A 19,196-nucleotide genomic window follows, 5' to 3' on the forward strand; every position below is an offset into this window, starting at 1 on the left:
ACTACCTTTGTTCAAGTCCCTGGACTATGACTAATCATACTGCAACCCTTGGCTTGACTGAGGACTGCTCCTCTTCAATTTTGTGACATGGCTGTTTGGTTGCAATGCATGCAGTGTGTTTGCTGTTTTGGTTGCTGGTGCACATTGCACATGTATGATTGGACATAGTGTGGTCCCATACAGCAACATGGCCTCTCCCTTGACTGCTGACAACTATCTTGGCTTTGTGTTTGCGCTAAGCACCAAGACAAGACAAAAGTATTGTGTGCCTTCAAGGTTCATCTCGAAGGGGAGGGATTGCAAAATGCCAAAAGGTCAGGCAGGGATGCTGTAAACATCAAAGCAGGTGGAAAGTAAATGTGCACTAAGACAGCAAGCCAGCAACTTCTGAAATGCAGACTCATCTAATCCATGAGATGGATTTTCTTTGTTGTTTGCAAATTGTCCCTGCAACAGCATTCCAAGAAAGGTGCCAATGTGCTCCAAAGTGCAGCATTGAAGGTAGAAGTAGAACTAGAGGTAATGTGCCATGAAGAGCTGATGAGGCTAGTATGTGTCAGATGCCAAGGTCAGTGATTCTGTGGTGTGTGTCAGTGGCCAATGCCCATGGAGTGGCCCGTGAGATGTTGGCGCTGGCCTTTCATGACAGAGGCTCTCAGGAGCAAGAAGCAATTAGAGTCACCAGGCAACTGCACTGACTTCCATTGTTGCCATCTAGTTTCGATCTGACAAGTGAGAGGTTGGGGGAACTATGTATGAATGTGACAAGATTAAGTAATAATGAAATGCTAATGTATCCAAACAGGCCTCTTAACAGTGAGAATCTCATCTTGCCATTCAACACCTATTTGGAAAAATGGAACTTCTTGCCCTCCACATTTTAAAGTTCATATGATGTGATTTTCCTAATTTCCTCGCCATGGTCTTCATCGTTCAGATGCTGGGAATATTTTGCACAGCGCCTCCACAAATGCTGCCTGACCCATTGAATATTTATGGCATTTTCTGCTTTGCTTGCTTACAAAATTTTGGTTAGGCCACACTTAGAGTATTGCATTCAATTCTGGTTGCTTCATTACAGGAAGGCTTAGAAGCTTTAAAGGGGGTGCAGGAGACTTTGCCAGGATGCTGCCTGGATTAGAGTGCATGAACTATAAGGAGAGGCTAGAAAAACTCGGGTTGTTTTCTCCAGACTGGCAGAGGCTGACGGGACACTTGATAGAAGTTTTTAAAATTATTAGATGCATAGATAGGGTTGATGATCAGAATCTTTCTTCCAGACTTAAAATGTCTAAAACCAGGGGGCATGCATTTAAGGTGAGAGGGGTAAAGTTCAAAAGAGATATAATGGGCAAGTTTTTTTACATAAAGTGATAGGAGTCAGGAAGGTGCTGCCAGGAGTAATGGTGGAGCCAGAGACAATAGGGGGGTTTAAGAGACTTTTAGATAAGCACATGGATATGCAAGGAACGGAGGGATATGGACGAATGGCAGGCAGAAAATTTTAGTTTAATTTGATGTCATGTTCATCACAACATGGTGGGCCAAAGGGCCCGTTCCTGTGCTGTACAGTTCTATGTTCTTTCTTCTGTGTAAAATTGCTTCTTTCTGCCTAACAGCTCAGCCATTGAAACAATCATCTGTGCTTTTCTCTTCCACTCTCCAAGTTGACCTAACTTCTTCCACAGCATACAAAGAATGAGTCCTGAAGGATTAGGGAATCGCTCATGTCAAAATATTAAAACATTCATGTAAATCAATTGGTTATTGATTACCCAATGCAGTCTTTGCCCTGTCTTTGGAAATCTATGGAACAGTACTAACTAATTTGTTTCAGAAAAATGTCTGCTTAACAATATACCACAGTCAATGTCTGAAGAAAAATAACAAAGGATGTGCAAAATTAATAAATCGTATTTTGGTATTATTTTAAAATTGCCTTCACCAGACAATGGTTTTGTCCACTATCTGATGAAACACTCTGTGCTGTCATAAGCTAGTGTCCTTTAATATTGTTACCATCCCAGCATTCAGTGCTGAACTTACATTTTATCATTTCACAACCTTTCCTCACACTGCTGGAACTGACCAGGACGAGCACCAATGGCAAAGGGCGAAGGCTCTCAAATGCCACTCATTAGTACTCATCACCTTTCTGCCTGATTAAATGCCTTCTGCCACAAACATTTCATGAAGAGGGCATGAAATTCTGCCCTACATTTGTAACTCATGATGATTCATGATGATGACAATGAGGATGGACAATAAACGTTGCCTTGCAGCTCCCAAAAATGAATTACCAAGTGGACGTTATGGAATACATGTGTAATTCAAGGGCAACATTCAAATTAAAATGTATTTATTTATAACCACATGACCAGTCAAAGTATTGAGATCAGAATTTTGTGGGATCTCTGTACCCAGGTCTGAAAGTGAGAAGATTGTCCTTGCAGCCACACTCCCACCTCTCCCCAGAGTGTCTACAATTTCAGAGGGTGTGAGTGAAGCTTAGGGTACGCTGCTCGCCTTTAATAATTGAGGCCCTTAAGGGTCCAGGTTGGTGACCCTATTTGATCCTGAAGTGGGAAGAGACATCTGCAAATGGGTCGCTTTACAAATGGGTCAAAACCAACTTCCAAGGTGACAAGCTCCCTTTGCTGGTGCTCCCTCCCTATCTGGGTCTCCACCACAACCCCCATACCCGCCTCGTTATACCCATGAGCCTCACCTCCCTGGGTAGCCATGAGACCATTCCCCCCAACATGCACGTACTAGATCCTGGAGTCTGGAACTTAGAAACTGGATGTAGGAGTAGGAGGAGGCAGTCATCAATCTGAGTGAAACCCTTCACTCCAGCCAATTAACATTAAGTTATTCAGTTACATTAATGTTAAAGATTTGCAGCAAACCCAATTCTTCAAACATGCTTCACTATAGATTTGGGACTTTTTAAAAAAAATGCTGGACCTGCATTTATTTTCAATTAATAATTGCCCTGGAGGAGCTGGTGGTGAGCTGCCACCTTTTTGTGAAATTCTGCAACCTTTGGGATGTTGCTATAGGGATAATGCTATAAGGAAGGGCATTCCAGTATTTTGATCCAGAGTTATTGAAGGAATGGCAATATTGTTCCAAGTTAGAATGATGCATGGTTTGGAAGGACGCTTACACATGGTGGCATTCTCATGTATTTGCTGCTTATGTGTTTCTAAGTGGGAGGGGTCTCTGTCAGGACTGCTCCACAACCATCCTGCCCAGAACATGCAAACCAATGGTCTTTTTCCCAATCAGCAGGAGAACTCATGCCTTCCATTTTGAATCTCACACATTACGCAACACAGTAGGACACAAATAAAGGACTTAATAATTTTTGAGAAAACACTGTATCTCTGCACTGTGGTGCTACAGATTTTAAACCATGCATTATTGTTTTGTGGAAGTGGTGAACTTATTTTTTATTACTGTTGTTAACCGAATCATTACTTTTACTTCTTTCATGCAATTCTTATCCCCAATATTTCCATGGATAACTTGCCACCTGGGTGCATAGCAAAAGAAAACATCAATATGACAGGGGAATGATTGTGTATATGTGATTTCTAAGTTCATTTATGGTTTATGAATAATTGTGGTTCATGAATTGAAGAAATCAATACTTGTCAGGTAAGTCTCTCATCATACACTTTTAAAAAAATTATTTTGATTCATTCATAAAATTCAATCATTGGATAACAAGGCCAGAAATTATTGCTCATTCCTTCACTTCCCTTCAGAAGATGATGGTGAACCATCGTCTTGAATCATTGAAATCCATGTGAAGTCGGGACACCCGCAGAGCTGCTGGTGTGGAGCTCCGGGATATTGCCTCAGGGAAGTTGAAAGATTGGTGGCTTGGTTCCAACTCTGGAGACTGTGTTTGAAGAGGAACTTCCAGGTATTATCATACAATATAATAAAATACAGCACAGGAACTGGTTCTCTGGCCCACCAAATCTGCACCAATTCCTAGTCCTTACTTAGACCCCCTACTTACTAGCCATGATTATTTCATTCCCTCTGTGCACCTCCTATTCATACATCTCTCAAGATATGCCTTAAATGTTGCTAATATGCCTGCTTCCACCACCTCCACTGGCAGAGCGTTCCAGGCACCCACCACCCTCTGTGTGAAAAAGCTCCCCTGCACTTCTCCCCTAAACTTTCCCCCTCTCTACTTGAACCTGTGCTCACTTGTATTTGACCTTTTCACCCTGGGAAAAAAACCTTTGACTGTCCACCCTAACTCTGCCTCTCATAATTTTCTAGACCTCTATCAGGTTGGTCCTCAGCTTCCATCTCTCCAGTGAAAACAATTGGAGTTTATCCAAGCTCTCCTCATACCTAAAACCGTTCAGCCCATGCAACATCCTGGTAAACCTTCCCTGTACCCTCTCTGAAGCATCCAAGTCCAGTAGTGTGGTGACCAGTACTGCAGGCAATATTCGAAAAGTGGCCTAACTGCAATTTTATGCAGCTGAAACATGCCAATTTTCATATTCAATGCCCCATGGATGAAGGCATGTGTGCTGTATGTCATCTGGATCACCTTATCCATCTGGGGCTGGTGGCAGCAGCAGCAAAGTGATTCTCCAGCCATTCAGGGCCATTGACAGCGAGGCCTTCTACTGGAGTCCAGGGCTGGACGCAGCAGTGGCAAAGCTCCTTCAACGATTGAGATGAAAGTGCTCATGGAAGCAGATTCTTCAAGATGACAGCGCCAGCAAGGCGATATCTGCAGGTGAAGCGGGAAGATCTCCCTTGGGGCTGGGTGTCAGCATGGACTGGATCAGAAAGACTGATGTTTCGAACGTCATACTACTTTATTTTTCCAATTTATTCAATGACCTATAATACTGGATTTTTTTTAACTTTTCTAATTTCTTTTTTATTTCCAAAACATTTGATTTTCAGAATATGTCCCTAGGTTCCTTTGTACCTGAGATGGTGCTGTAATGCGGTGACTACATTTTTCTCTGTACTTAATTCTAATTCTAATGCATCTGTGTCACCACTTTCAGAGATCTTTGGATTTGTATGCCCAGATTTCTCTGTATGTCAATGCTCCTAAGGGTTCTGCCATTTATGGAGGAACCTCGATTATCCAAAGGGCACAGGCGGGAGTATTTCGTTAGGTTAATCAAATGTCGGATAACATAGTATACTGTATAATTCGTACCTGAATTTGATCTTCCAAAATGCATCACCTCGCATTTGTCTAGATTAAAGACCATCTGCCAATTCTCTGCCCAAATCTGCAATCTACCTATATTGTGCTGTATACTTTTACAATCCTCCTCACTATCTGCAACTCCGAAAATGTTGGTGTCATTCACAAACTTACTAATCAGACCATCTACATTTCCCTCTAGATCATTTATATACATTACATACAACAAAGGTCCCAGAACAGATCCTCGCAGAACACCACTAGTTACTGACATCCATTTCAAAAAGTTAGTCTCTGTCTTCTACGACCAAGCCAGTTTTGCATCCATCTAGCCAGCTCATCCCATGAGATTCTATCTTCTGTATCAAATGCCTTACTAAAGTCCATGTAGACAACGCCCACTGCCCTTCCTTCAACAATCATTCTTGTCATTTCCTCAAAAAACTCAATCAAGTTGGTGAGGTATGACCTTCCCTGTACAAATCCATGCTGCCTATCACTGACAAGTCCATTTGCTTCCAGATGTGAATAATTCCTGTTTCTTAGTATCTTCTCCAACACTTCCCTTCCATTGATGTCAGGCTCACTGGGCTATAATTCCCTGGACTATCTGTAATCTTCCTACACAAAGGAACAACATTGGCCATTCTCCAGTTCTCTGGAACCTCATCTGAGGCTAAAGATATCTGTTAGCCCCAGCTATTTTCTCCCTTGCCTCCAACAGTATCCTGGGATAGATCACGTCTGACCCTAGGGACTTGTCTATCTTAATATATTTCAATACATCCAATACTTCCTCTTTAATTATGTTGACATGCGCAAGACTATTCACACACCTTACTCTAACCTCAACATCTCTCATGTCCCTCTCTTTGGTGAATACCAATGTAAAGTACTCATTGGTATCTCACCCATTTACTCTGGCTCCACAGATAATTACCCTTATTTATCCTACAGCAGTTGAAGTTAACATGTGCTTGCCTGTCCTTCTTGTAGATAGCACAAGCCAGCAGTTTGGAAAGAAATAAGCATATGGTTAAGACTTATATAAATCTGGACATAAATAAAATAGACAACTCATTGCTTTCTATATTCAATTAAAGACTGCATGTCTCTAAAACTACCACCCATCGGAAGAGCAAATAGAGGAAAAATATATGCAAGCACATTTTTAACATGCAAACTTGCATTTACAAATAAAAATGAACTACAAGTAAAGATGTAAACAAGTTTCATTTTTGATGTGTCCATTAATAAGTGCAACAGTTTCACAGAATTACCCTAAACAAAGGAAGTACCAACATTTTATGACATTTTTAATACTTATTATCTTTTAAATCATATCACTCTTCTTTACTAATGATGTTATCATAAAATCACAGAAATATAGAATGGTTACAGAACAGAAAGCGGGATTTGACCACTTATATCGGTATTGGTCAGCCCAAGGAACAACTGATCTAAGGCTCCCCCTTCCTTTTGTCCATAGCCCTAAAATACTTCTTTTTCAGATAATGACTCAATTCATTTCAGAAAGCCTCAATTGAACCGGCCTCGACCACCACCCTCTCAGACAATACATTGTACATCCTGAACACTCGTGTTAAAATGATTTTATAATTATGGGATGTGGGTGACTGGACCAGCATTTATTGCCTGTCCTTAGTTGCCCTTGAGCAGGTAGTGGTGAGCTGCCTTCTTGGACTGCTGCATTCCTGTCGGTAGACGAGTAATGACCTTAGGGAGGGAATTCCAGAATTTTGAGCCTGCAACACTGAAAGCAAGGGAATGTATTTCAAAGCCAGGATGGTTAGTGGTTTAGAGGGGAACTTGTAAGTGGTGGCGGTCTCATGTATCTACTGCCTTGTCCTTCTCGATGGTAGTGGTCATGGATTTGGAACATGCTATCTAAGGATCTTTGGTGAATTTCTGCAGTGTACCTTGTAGATCTACCTGCTGCTGCTAACCGTCAGTGGTGGAGGGAGCGGATGCTTGTGGATGGAGTGCCAATCAAGCAGGCTGTTTTGTCCTGGATGATGTCAACTTTATGGGTGTTGTTGGAGCTGCATTCATCCAAGCAAGCAGGAATATTCCATCACACTCCCATTTTGTCCCTTGCAGATGGCGGACAGGCTTTGAGCAATCTACAATATTCCTCATGTCTGACCTGCTCTTGCAACCATTGTATTTATATGAGGAAGCCAGTTGAGCTTCTGGTCGATGGTAATTCCCAGGATATTGTTAATGAGGAATTCAGTGATGATAATGTCATTGAATATCAAGGGATGGTAGTTAGATTATCCTTATTGCGATGGTGTCACAAAGCTGGCCCCTTTATTTGCTAAAAGCTGTTCCTTTTATCAAGGATACTGTGTCCTTGGTTTTTTTTTCAGAGGGGTCATAAACAGCTCCCTGCTCTAAGGTGACTAGTCTGGCGTAGAGATTAAATATGTAAACTTGGCCTGAGACTTCAGGCCAAAGTGGTCATGTTTTAAAAGTGACCTGTATAATGAAAGGGAAATGGTCAGCTCTCTCGCTGAGCAGTTCAGTCCAGAACTAGTTAGAAGTTCATCAGTGGTCTGTGTGAAAAGCTGCAAAAGCTCTCTCTCCTTCTGCCCTTCTAACTTCAACTTGTAACCATTTGTTCCATTTTTACTGTTGTTTTTAAGGAGGTTTGCTTATTGGGACTGTTATGTATATTCGGAACAGCATAATTAAGTCTAGTTTGGATAGACTGAGTTCTGTAGTGGTCTTTTATTCTGTTCTTTGTGTTTCATTGTGTAATTTTGTGAATAAATTTTTGTCTGTTTTAAAACCTGGTAGTCAACTTCGCTAACTTACTTCGGGTAATGTTCACTGTATACTTACCGAAACAAATTGCAAAACTATAATCTGGGGTGCCTGCTTAAGAATGTTTTGAGTGGTCTGGCTTAGTTCCATAACAATGGTCAATGCCTGGTATTTACGTGCTGCAAATATTACTTGCCACTTTTCAACCTTAGCCTGAATATTGCCCAGATCTTATCGTATTTCAACGTGGACAGCTTCAATAATTGAGGAGTCACGAATGGTGTTGGACATTGTGAAATCATTGGCAAACATCCCCACTTCTGACCTTATAATGGAGGGGAAAGTCACGGATGAAGCAGCTGAACAAGTTTGGACCCAAAACACTACCCTGAGGAATACCTGCAGAGATGTCCTGGAGCTGAGGTGACTTTCCTCCAACAACTACAACCATCTTCCTATGTGCCAAGTTTGATTCCAACCAGTGAAGACTTTTGTAGGAGAAAATTACTGCAGATGCTGGAAAACAAAAAAATGCTGGCGATCACAGTGGGTCAGGCAACATCCATGGAGAGCGAGCAAGCTAACGTTTCGAGTCTAGATGACTCTTCATCAGAGCTTCCAGAGCTAATTTATGGAAGTATGGGACTTCATATATTGTGCATTGTCACCCTTTCTAACAAAGTGCCCTGACATTCAGAGAAAGGGTCTCTAGACTTGAAACAGTAACTCAGTTTTCTCTCTACAAATGATGCTAGACCTACTGAGTTTCTCTCTGCTTTGGTTTTATTTTAAATATGGCATTGGTGCCAGGGATTTTGGTGTTTTGACAGATATCCAGTGTTTGAAGAATTGAACCAGGATTGGCGTGTGGCAAGATGGGAAGAAAATCAGACATGAGTGATTCCATCGGGATTGGGAACATAATTAATAGGATATGTTTGGAAAGTGGTAAACATTGTTCCACTTGTTGTGAAACTGAAGAGATTCAGAGTTATAAATGTGCCAAAATTTCTAGTTTTGAGAAGTACATTGGGTAAGATTTCTCTCTTGCACATGCCCACAATTACTGTCCACTTAAGCATGCTTGCCACATGAGAAGGATGGCAATTAAGCAAGTATTATCCTGTTTGTTTACTGGATTCTGGCATTGTGGTGGATCTCACTCAAAGGATCCAGAGGCACAGTACCTTGATTGAGGAGTCTGGCATTGGGATGTCAGGTGCCTGGCAGCTCTTGGCAAGCGAGGATCCAGCCCCAGGAGGTAATCTTGTGGGAAGGCCTGCTGCTGGCTCGGCAAGCGCCTGACTGACAGAGATGCATTTGGTCTTCCCAGAAGTGATAATGCAGTGGTCATACTGCCTTCCTGCTGGCGATCAACACTTGTCTCATCTTACTTAACATTCTCGAGTGAATGAGCTAAAACCCCACGGAAGTAGCTGGAGAATTTAAATTAATTCAATTAAATAAATCTGGAATTAAAAGCTCATCACAATAATAGTGACCCTGATCAAAGTTTTATGAAAATCTATCTGGTTAATTCTAAAATATTTTGTTGCTATTTGATATTGGGTGGCTTACACATATTTTCATTCAGTGCTGGTGCAAAGTTCTTTATGAAAATATATCCTGCAACGGGTCTTTACAATTCTACATTTGATAGATGTCACACAATTTACTTCCAAAATTTAATCATTATTTATGGAAAACTGTCCACACTGAATAAATCTCAGTACTGTACCAGATTATTTTCCTTAGGTACGTCTAACAAATGATGTAAATATTGAGAAAAATAAAACATTTTTCATTGACTTTCACCTTGTATAAATCTTGTTCCAGTAACAATCAAACACCAACTTGTGTGCCACTATTTCAAGTGCATTGTCTTAACAGCTGCAGGGAGGTAACTTGCTGTCACAATGTGAAAGAATATGGAAGCTCAGTGTTGGAGGTGGAGATTGGCATTAAGAATATGTTTATACACAAGCCTAAAAACTCCACAGCAAGTTCCCCTGGGAATTCTCACTTGCTGAAAGTGTTTCCATGTAACGCATGACAACACAGACTTGCAATAATTTATCACTTAAGTGCAGTGAATGAAAAATAGTCAATAAACTACAAGAAGTAATTTCTTCAAAAGTCCCTGTTTGTTATGCAAATAGTCTGCTGTACCATGTTCGAATGGAGAACAAATAATAAATCATGACGTCAAGCTTACTGATATACATAGAAAGCAATTAATATGTGGATTACAAGGTAGCAATCTCCTCAATGGGATTTAGAGTGTGTTGTAAACAACGAGACTGAAATTTAAGTGTTGTGCAATTTTATAAAACATTATCATAGAAGAATACAGTACAGAAGGTGGCCATTCAGCCCATTATGACTGTGATGTATATTATACCTCCCTCTGCTCTTTGGTACAATTATCAAATTAATAACTTATTTAAATTTTTTGTATGTTCTATTAAATATCCAATTCTCTTTTGTAAGTTAATATCAAATTTACTTCAAATAGCATTTCAGCCAGTGTGTCCCACACCATATCAACTGACTGCACAAGGAATTTTCACCTCCCTTCTTTGCTTTTTGCCAAGTATATTGAATTCATCTTCTCTGATTACTGAGCTTTGGGCCAATTGAAGCAACTTCTGCTTAGTTATTATCTGAAAACCTTTGTAAAATTACTTTGAAATAGAACATTGACCTATGTTGTACAAGAAATGATGGCACGGTGTTGCCGTGAAACATGGACATACATTGCAGCCACGATATGTTAGTGGTGGAGGAGGTTTTGACCAAGCAAGCTGCTTTGTCCTGGATGGTGTTAAGCTTCTTGAGTGTTCCATTACATTGTATAATGCAGCTGGTTCTTAAATGACCACAATCTAATATCCAGCAAAACACTTTCCTTGACTTTTTTTTCAGACCGTAGTAATCCACGTCGGCTGTTGCAAATCTTATGACAATCTATGTTCAGGGTCTCAAAATTTGATAAAAGATTTCTAAAAAGTTTCAATGTCACAGGGATGCAAAAGTGTATTAATGGTGGAAAACAATGTGCAGTGGTTAGAAGAGTAATATTAGCATCTGAGTGTTATGCCCCATGTCTCAATGTTGGAATAACCACTGACGTGGGGCCAAATTTTCCACAGAGACAGCAGCCCTGCCCTGGGGCCACATTTGGGGTCACGCTGTGCAGGTACAGGTAAGAAGCTCCCCCCACTTCACCTGATGAAGGAGCAGTGCTCCAAAAGCTTGTGATTGAAAATAAACCTGTTGGACTCTAACCTGACGTTATTGGCTTCTGACCTTGACCAAAATTGGTGAATTGGCCATGCTAAATTGCCCGTAGTGTTAGGTAAGGGGTAAATGTAGGGGTATGGGTGGGTTTCGCTTCGGCGGGTCGGTGTGGACTTGTTGGGCCGAAGGGCCTGTTTCCACACTGTAATCTAATCTAATCTAATCTAAAATCTACCCCCCCCCCCCCAGTGCTACCGGCCTATTCAGATATCTATCAGCTCATGGGGCTGCGTGCTGGGAGGGCATGCTCCCAGACTGGTGAATGGCTTTGGAAAGGCAACACTGCTGGAAGTATAGGAGCTGCTGACTAATTCAATTCGCAGTCAAGCTCCAAAAACAGGAGTTCCTGTTGCTGAAGGACAGTAGTCTCACTATCAAGTAAATAAAACTATCTCCAGTGTTATTGCTGGTGAACTGCCAGACTTAAGCCACTGACTGACTTTTCAAATGGTAGTGGTGACAGGTGTTGAAGTGCCAAGGAAAGTAACCCCGATAAAATTCATCCCTAATGTGTAGTTGAATCAAAGCAAAGTGATTTGGGCAATCTTACCTAATTTCTATCATCTGATGCCTCTCCAGAAATTTACATTGTGCAATAAGTAATTCTTGGAGGAGAAGAAGCAATTCGCAGTCTATCTACTCAATCTAACATGCAAAATTACATCATTTTATGCAGTTAAAGAATGTGTTAGCTCTAAACTTAGGGTAATATTAGAACCACATCATTCACTTTCCAAATGAATGAAAGTTGCCATTATCCCAGAGACTGTTCTCTTGTTTGAGGGGTTGATGGTGAGCTTAACCTAAGAGTCATGAGGCCTTAGGCAAGGCATGGGGTTGAGGCCGTCGGACCTTTCTGATGGCCTCAGCTGTACAGGGATTGAACTGGCAATACTGACATCACACTGTTTCACAAACCTACCATCCAACGGAACATACCAAACGTCTTCCCACAAAATTGTAGAGAACAGACAATCTAATTAAGTTTGTGATTCCATAGCAAATGATGGATAGGATGACTGATCAACGAGTTCCCCAAAATAGATGCTCAGATCAAGGCCAAGCTTACCTACAGAGACATTATGTTTGTTCACACAGCTGCATGGACAAGTTATACCCTGAGTCCGAATTCTAGAGGTTGTCTTAAGAAATCATCTATCAGAAATAATTAAAAACTAGAAGTAGTTAATATTTATAAACTGAATAATGCATGCAGTTTAGTAAATAGGTGTAATTAATAAGTGAAATGATATATGAGCTAGTCTGGCAGGTCCGATCCTTTTTGCATGCTTTCATCATTGCAAAATTAAAATTCTTCAAACCAGCAGGTGCCATCAAGCAAGCTCTGATCAGACTTAACACAGAATTCATCTCGTGAAGAATATACTCACAAGTAGTTGCCAGGAGAGTACTGATTATTGCAAAACCTTTCCTTAATTAGAGAATTTGAGCCACTTGCTAGACAAGAGCGACATCAACTGGTTGTTGAGAAGATTACCAGCAAAAACATGAGAGACAAAAACAGAACTTCCCGGAGAAGCTGGACGGATCTGGCAGCATCTGGAGAGAGAATGATGAGTTCACCAGAACAGTTCCAAACAAGGATCACCTGACTTGAAACTTCACCCTGCTTTATCCCTACCGATGCTGCCAGATCTGCTTAGTTTCTCCAGCAATTTCTGTCTTTGTTTCAGGTTTCCAGCATCTACAGTCTTTTTTAACTGTGAGGAATTTTGAGGAACTGTGAGGAGCTTTGAGCATTGCATTATTATTTTTAGCTTAAATGACACTTTCCTGCAAATCAATCATAGCCATAGGGAGTGGAGGATGGCAAAGAGGAGGAAGTTAATGATGACAAGAAGCAGGAGCAGAAAATACACTTTCTGGTGGTGTCTGCCGATGATGATGAGAAGAAGTTTAATTAGAATTCACTGCAGTAATATGCTGCATCATATTCCTGTGGTCCAACTCACTCATTCAATATTATCTCCTGATTACCCGCTTACTCACTTCTGTACACCAGTTCAGAAACTTGCAACTGGGGAAATTAGATAGACCTGGTAAGGATGTACAACTGAATTATTCACGGAGTTAGACGACCACTAGGCAATTGCGAAACTCTATCTCAACATTAGTATCATACTACTTGGAACGGAAAAGCTAAATATATAAAAAGCAGCTGGAGAAATTGAAGGAAGGTGACAAGGAAGTCATCTATTCGTACCCTCATCGTAATAAAATCATTTCAACCAGGATCACTACAGCACAGCAACTGGGATCAGACAGTTAATTCTTACTTAGGAAAGTTGTGAAACAAAAGTAAAATAGTATTAGTGCCATAAATGCAGCGTACTTGGTGATGACTCCAGTACTCTGGAGATTATTGTTATTGCTTTAAAATACAAAACGTTGCAGGCCTTTGCCATAACCGGGTTCCCTTTAACTGCATTGGTCAACAATAATTGGTTGATTAGTGCCCACTTAACCAATCATCACAAAACTTTGTTTTTTTGTTTCGGATCTTTCCTTGGAGGGCAAGTCAGGATGGTGATTGGCTCGGGGGTAACTTGCAGATGGTGATGTTCCTGTGCACATAGTCCCCTTATCTTTCTAGGTGATAAGAGTTTATGCGCCTGCAATTTCTTGGCCTGTGTGCGATAGAACCTCTTGGGGCCCATATCAGCTGAACACCCCACCAAACACCCAGGTGATAAATACTGACATTCTTGTCTTGGATGATAAGCAGAGGAGAAACAAAATCTTTAAATAGGAGAGAAACAGAATCCTATTTCCCTTGAGGTGAAGTGTCAAGTGGATGTTAACAAAGAAAGCTTACTGAGTTACTGCACTATAATTTGTAAATAGTACAAACTGCTGCCACTGTATGTCGGTGGACTGAGAATCATAGAATTCATACAGTGTGAAAAGAGACCATTTAGGTAATTGAGTTTGCACTAACCTTCTGAAAAGCATTCCACACAGAGTTATCCCCAGCCTATCCCCGCAACCCTATATTTATCATGACTAATCTACCTAACCTGCACATCTTTGGACTGTGGAAAGAAACCAGAGCATCCACCAGAAACCCATGCAGACACAGGGAGAACGTGCAAACTGCACACAGACAGTCACTCGAAATTGGAATGGAATCCAGGTCTGTGGTACTGTGAGGCAGCAGTGCTAATCATTAGAACATAGAACATTACATCGGCCTCGATGTTGCACCAACCTGTGAAATCGGCCTGAAGCCCATCTATCTCACAGTATTCCATTTGATCCATATGTTTATCCAATGACCATTTAAATGCCCTTAAAATTGGTGAGTCTACCACTGTTGCAGGCAGTTCGTTCCACGCCCTGACTACTCTCTGAGTAAAGGAACTACCTCTGACATCTGTCCTATATCCATCATAAGACTTTCCCTCCATACCAGGCAACATCCTAGTAAATCTCCACTGAACCCTTTCCAAAGCTTCCACATCCTTCCGATAATGCGGTGACCAGAACTGTATGCAATATTCCAAGTGCGGTTGTACCAAAGTTTTGTACAGCTGCAGGATGACCTCGTGGCTGCAAAACTCAATCCCTCTACCAATAAAAGCTAACAGACCGTATGCCTTCTTAACAACCCTATCGACCTGGGTGGCAACTTTCTGGGATCTATGTACATGAGCACCGAGATCTCTCTGCTCATCTACACTGCCAAGAATCTTACCATTAGCTCAGTACTCTGTATTCCTGTTGCTCCTTCCAAAGTGAATCACCTCACACTTTTCCACATTAAACTCCATTTGCCACCTCTCAGCCCAGCTTTTCAGCTTATTAATGTCCCTCTGTAACCTGCAACACTATCCACAACTCCACCAACCTTAGTGTCATCCGCAAATTTACAAACCCATCCATCTACACTATCATCTAGGTCTTTTATAAAAATAACAAACAGCATTGGCCCCAAAACAGATCCTTATGGCACACCCCTAGTAACTGAATTCCAGGATGAACATCTCCCATAAACCACCACCCTCTGTCTTCTTGCAGCTAGCCAATTTCTGATTCAAACCACTAAATTACCCTCAATCCCATGCCTCCGTATTTTGTGCAATAGCCTACTGTGGGGAACCTTATTAAATGCCTCACTGAAATCCATATTCACCACATCAACCACTTTACTCTCATCCACCTGTTTGATGACTATCTCAAAGAACTCAATAAGGTTTGTGAGGCACGATTTACCCTTCACAAAACTGTATTGACTATCCCTAATCAACTTATTCCTCTCTGGATGATTATAAATCCTACCTCTTATAAACCTATCCAATACTTTACCCACAATTGAAGTAAGGCTCACTGGTCTATAATTACCAGGGTTGCTATTACATTATTTATATGACTATTCTAGTTCAGAATGAGGTCAATTGTAACTTCCAGGGCATTGATGGTAAGGAATTTAACAACGGCCATATAATTAAACATCAAGGGGTGATGATCAGCCTCTCTCTTGTTGGAGATGGCTTTGCCTACCACATTTGTTGCATGATTTTACTTGCTACTTTTCAGCCCATTTCTGGATGTTGCCCAGGTCTTGCTGTAGTTGGACATGGACTGCTTCAGTATCTGAGGAGCTGTGAGTGGGCAGCAGAGTGGCTCAGTGGTTAGCATTGCTGCCTCACAGCATCAGGGTCCCAGGTTCGATTCCAGCCTCGGGTGACTGTCTGTGTGGAGTTTGCACGTTCTCCCTGTGTCTGCGTGTGTTTCCTCCGTGTGCTCCTGTTTCCTCCCACAGTCCAAAGATATGCAGATCAGGTGAATTGGCCATGCTAAATTGCCCCATAGTGTTAGGTCAATTAGTCAGAAGGAAATGGGTCTGGGTAGGTTACTCTTCGGAGGGTCGGTGTGGACTTGTTGAACCGAAGGGCCTGTTTCCACACTGTAGGGAATCTAATCTAATCATGAACATTATTCAATCAGCGGTGAACATTCCCATTTCTTACCTTCGGGAAGGTTATTGATGAAGCAGATAAAGATGGTTGGGCCTAGGATACGTCCCTGAGGAACTCCTGCAGAGATGTCCAAAGCTACATTCATCCTTTGAATGCCAGTCTGCTGCCATTTCCCTGTGGCTCTACAAGTTTTACTCAGTCAGGAATCATGCTTAAAGCTGATGAAGTGGTTGCTTTAAACAATTTTACTATTGCAGTGAGCATTCGGACCTGTTTTTGATTAATTAGATTCTACCCTGCCATGAAATGCCCAGAATTTTATCTTGATTTCCCAGATCCATTCAGGTTTTTTGCAAACAGCTGATGGAGTCATTTCTTTATAGGATCCATTATTGCTCAATGAAAATTCATAACAGCCAAAATGAAAAGAAAAGCCCAGCTGCAGCTGGTACAGCTGGAAGTAAGAGAAAATCTATTTAAGAAATTAATAGCTGATTTAGGCAAAGGGCTGACAAAATATTGCCTTTAAATAACAGGTATATAGAAAACATAATCACCATCTGATTATTATGCAATTAGTCAGAAAAATGCACTTGTACTGAGTAATATGATCTGGGACGTTCTGTGAGAGCACCTCATGAGTTGAATTCCTGTCTTGGGTAGGTCTAAGTTCATTTTAATTGATGCTTATCCCACTTTTGTAAGAGTAGAAACAGTGTTCCTACGCAATCCTTTCAAAAAATAGCACAGGAATATGCCAATGACACAGGGCTGAGAATGCAAGCTGGAAATTAAATACTTCTTTGGAATATCTGCAATTACAGCTCGTTGGGTGATGCTGTGGGAATCTTAAAATGCTCATAAGTTTCCTTTGAAGGCAGTGATGATCAGCAGAAGAATATTGACAGATCTTATTGCTAAAAGAAATAATGCATTTATACAGCATAAGAATGGATCACAAGACCATAGATGTAGGAGCAGAAGAAGGACATACAGCCCATCAAGTCTGTTTTGCCATTCAATGAGATCATGGGGCCAATCAGATCAACCTTAACCCCGCATACTTTCTTTTTCCCATATCACTTGATCCCATTCTGATCTGGAATGTGCCAACTGAAAGAGTAGTGCAAGCAGACTCAACAAATCTTATAAAATGGAATTGAATACATGGTTAAACAAAGAAACTTTGTAAGATGATAGGGAAAGAAGTGGGAAGTGGGACTAATTGGGCAACACAAGCCCACAATTGGTGAAACGGCCTCCTTCCTGTTGTATCAAGCAGAGATTCCAGATGTACATCTATCTATGCAATTGACGTGTTTGTATCCAACCAGAACCTGTAGAAAGTAGGAAACATTGCATGGGCTAAACATTTTGATTGGCTTAAATATTCCTTTCGAGTTCGTGTTGCAGCTGTATAGGACATTGGTTAGGCCACTTTTGGAATACTGCATGCAATTCTGGTCTTCTTCCTATCAGAAGGATATTGTGAAATTTGAAAGGGTTCAGAAAAGATTTACAAGGATTTTGCCAAGGTTGGAGGATTTGAGCTGTAGGGAGAGGTTGAATAGGTTGGGGCTGTTTTCCCTGGAGCATCAGAAGCTGAGGGGTGACCTTAGAGATTTATAAAATCATGAGGAGCATGGATAGGGTAAATAGACAAAGTCTTTTCCCTAACGTGAGGGAGTCCAGAACTAGAGGGCATAGGTTTAGGGTGAGAGGGGAAAGATATAAAAGAGACATTAGGGGCAACTTTTTCATGCAGAGGGTGGTACCTGTATGGAATGAGTTGCCAGAGGAAGTGGTGGAAGCTAGTATAATTGCAACATTTAAAGGGCATCTGGATGAGTATGTGAAAAGGAGGGATTTGGAGGGATATGGGCCGGGTGCTGGCAGGTGGGACTAGATTAGGTTAGGATATCTGGTCAGCATGGAGAGTTGGACCAAAAGGTCTGTTTCCATGCTGTACATCTCTATGACTCTATGACTCTTCCTTTTAAACCTTTCTACACCACCGAAAACAACTCAATTTTAGAGGTCTTCATGACTGCAGTAATTAATTCCTTGGATTATTTCAATGTATCTTCACTGAACGGTTCGTTAGCTCCAATTTGTTTTCTGTAGTTTTAAATTTTTTAAATCAGTTCATGAGATGAGGGAGTTGTTGCCTGGGCCATCCCGAGCTGCTTTTGAGAAGGTAGAGGTGAGCTGCCTTCTTTCACCACAACAGTCCATATAGTGTAAGGTTGAATTACTCTCACCATACATTTTTCAGTGATCTTACAGACTAAAATTAAATACACAAAATATAATGAGTGTTGTGGAAGCATAACCATAAGATCAGGATTAGAGAAAAGAGACAGACAATTGACAATAACAATCAACTGAATCAAAGTTTTTCAGAGTCCATCAAGGTAATCCACTCACTTCAGAGATTTTGTTCCCACGGAAATTAAGAAACAGATTTTTTTTCTGTATTTGAATCACACAAACCATCTGATGTATTTTATTTCCTGTTGTTGAAAATATTTAAATTATGCTATTATTAGACTGGAAGCCTACATCAGTCAGTGAGTACAGGAGTGAGAGGTGAATACAGCTGGGTGTCAGTAAAGATAAAGGGAGCAGAGTTTAGGATGTGCTGAAGTATATGAAAAATGGCAAACCAGTTGATTGAAAAGATTGAGTTAAGAGAATATAAAGACACGGTAATGGGCTTGAATGAGTCACGAGCTCAAACAGTTGTATCCATACATATCCAGTAAAAACTTCTACCGCAACAAGTTCCCCTCCACATCACTCTACATCCTGGCTTGGAAATATATCACTCTTCCTTCAGTGCTACTTGGTCAAAATCCTATAGCTGTTCTAGACATCAGCGCACCATTGCCTCCTCAAGAGCAAGTAGGGAGCAACAATAAATGCTGGTCCAGCCTGGAGGGGAATGGCCTAGTGGTATT

At 41.1% G+C, this 19,196-nt stretch overlaps 1 long non-coding RNA gene across 1 annotated transcript in view; it reads right to left on the reverse strand.

Annotated features, from left to right (window-relative positions):
* LOC122548388 overlaps positions 1-17,415 on the reverse strand; it is an 18,003-nt gene extending 588 nt beyond the window's left edge. The window contains exons 1-2 of the long non-coding RNA XR_006311223.1: positions 17,404-17,415; positions 7,374-7,376 (exon numbers count right to left, since the gene is read on the reverse strand). This is a non-coding gene — a long non-coding RNA (uncharacterized LOC122548388). The remainder of the gene's footprint in view (positions 1-7,373; positions 7,377-17,403) is intronic.
* Positions 17,416-19,196: the final 1,781 nt, after the last annotated feature.

Source organism: Chiloscyllium plagiosum, chromosome 3 (genome assembly GCF_004010195.1).
Source record: "Chiloscyllium plagiosum isolate BGI_BamShark_2017 chromosome 3, ASM401019v2, whole genome shotgun sequence".
Taxonomy (NCBI): domain Eukaryota; kingdom Metazoa; phylum Chordata; class Chondrichthyes; order Orectolobiformes; family Hemiscylliidae; genus Chiloscyllium; species Chiloscyllium plagiosum.